The 2,208-nt window shown below is 35.6% G+C and overlaps 1 non-coding gene across 1 annotated transcript; it reads right to left on the bottom strand.

Moving 5' to 3' along the window:
* Positions 1–1,819: 1,819 nt before the first annotated feature.
* Positions 1,820–1,956, bottom strand: MIR10427A (microRNA MIR10427a). The gene has a single exon (NR_161707.1). It is a non-coding gene; the product is annotated as a microRNA MIR10427a (primary transcript).
* Positions 1,957–2,208: the final 252 nt, after the last annotated feature.

Here is a 2,208-nt window from a genome sequence, read left to right as displayed (position 1 = left end):
CAAGCACACTTTCCTTTCACTTTTTTTTTCCTAGACACTGATTTTTCTGCCAACGTGTGTGATTTTTCTTATTTTTTCCTGTAATCCAAATCGCTTGGTTCTTTTTTTATAATTTTTTTCCAGATGTCTAGAAAATTCAGTAAAACTTTCAGCTCAAAAAACGTCGTGACCAATTCCCAGTAATTTATACAAGTTCATATGTTCAAGCTGCCAGCACCAGCGATTTCAACCTAGAAATCAAGAGTAGTGTTTATGTTGCTTAAGGCTTGGATAGTTACAATTTGTGTTTGCTTATGCTCAATTATCTTGAATAACACAATTCAAGAGAGCTTAAGACTTATTTGATTCACAAATCCAGCCACAACTCAGCACCACAACTCAACTTCATCATAGGCATCATGCAGGAATCTTAGAAAACAAAAAAGAGTTCAACAACAAGACTACTTCTAGGAATTGATTTAAAACATGTTATGAACTAAATAACATGCATGAATTAGACTCAAAATTAAAAATATAGGCTAAGAATGACAAGAATACATTAACAAATGTGTCTAGAATTCAATAAACAAAATAAAAATTCAACACAAACTTAGAGCATAATGTGACAATTACTATGACTAAACATGACTCTAAAACAACATGGATTAAGTGATTTACACTTAGATTTTTGTGTTTTTTTTCTAATCAATATTTTGGAAGAAAATTTAGATCTAAAGGTTCAGCACAAGAATATTATGAATGAAAATTGATAGAACCTAAAATCAACACAAAAATAAGATTCAAGAGTAGATCTACAAAATTTAAACCATAGAAATGCAAGAACAAGTGTAGATCTAAGATTTAATCGGTTTATTTTTTTTTTTCAATCTACTCTAAACAACACCAAACCACAAGACAATCGAGGATATACATGGAGAATAAGATGAAGAACAAGGAATTAAAGAGAATTCACCGAACAAAAAGATAGAGGAAGCAAAAGAACATCACCTAGATGAAGATGTTCTTGATACCACATGATGTAAGCTCCATTTGAGCTTGTAGGCCTAGGATCTTCTTCATCAATGGATTCCTTTTCTTCTTGGAAGATGAATGGAAGCAGAATGGAGAAGGAAGAGAGAGAGGAGACGCCGCTTCAAGGAGAAGATGAGTCTAGAAGAAGCTCACCACCATAGGAGGCCATGGATAAAAGCTTGGAGGAAGAAGGAGATGAATGAAGGGAGAGGAAAAGAAGAGCACGAAATTTTGTGCTCTAAAAGAGATCTGAAATCTGAAGTTTAATATTCAAATGATCAAAGGTGAAAAAAATGCACACACATGATCTCTATTTATAGCCTAAGTGTCCCACAAAATTGGAGGGAAATTTGAATTTCAATTCAAATTTCACTTGAATTTGAAATTGAATTTGTGGAGCCAAACTTTGGAGCCAAAATTTCACTAATTATGATTAGTGAATTTTAGTTATGGTTCAGCCCACTAATCCAAGATCAATTCCAAGATTCTCCACTAAGTGTGCTTAGGTGTCATGAGGCATGCAAAGCATGAAGGACATGCACAAAGTGTGACTATATGATGTGGCAATGGGGTGTAGTAAGCAAATGCTCACCACCCCCTCTAAAATTTAATTGGATTGGGCTTCTACCAATTCAATTAAATTGATTTCTAACCACACACATCAAATATTCACTTAGTGCATGTGAAATTACAAAACTACCCCTAATACAAAAACTAGTCTAGGTGCCCTAAAATACAAGGGCTGAAAATCCTATATTTCTAGGGTACCCTACCTACAATATGGAGCCCTAAATACAAGGACCAAATATAATGACATCCTAGTCTAATATGTACAAAGAGAATTGGACCCAAACTTGGTCAATGGGCTCAGAAATCTATCCTGAGGTTCATGAGAATCCTAGGGCCTTCTTCAGCAGCTCTAGCCCAATTCTCTTGGAGCCTCTTGCTCATGGCTCTAGTGACTGGTCCCTTCCTAGGGAGGATTGCATCACCATCTATATATAAAGAAACCAAACAATTAATCAGGACACAGTTATTCAAATTTTAAAAACTGAAGAAGACACTGGCCGTTTAGCGAGACATGGTCCGCTTAGCTGGCCTTTGTGAAAAAAACACTATCGCTTAGCGACATGTGGAGCCGCTTAGCGGAAGTTGCAGAATTTTTAGATTCTGTAGAATTGGCTTAGCGGGAAAGCG

Source organism: Glycine max, chromosome 10 (genome assembly GCF_000004515.6).
Source record: "Glycine max cultivar Williams 82 chromosome 10, Glycine_max_v4.0, whole genome shotgun sequence".
In the NCBI taxonomy this organism is placed as follows: Eukaryota; Viridiplantae; Streptophyta; class Magnoliopsida; order Fabales; family Fabaceae; genus Glycine; species Glycine max.
This window is presented reverse-complemented; position numbering and strand designations above follow the sequence as displayed.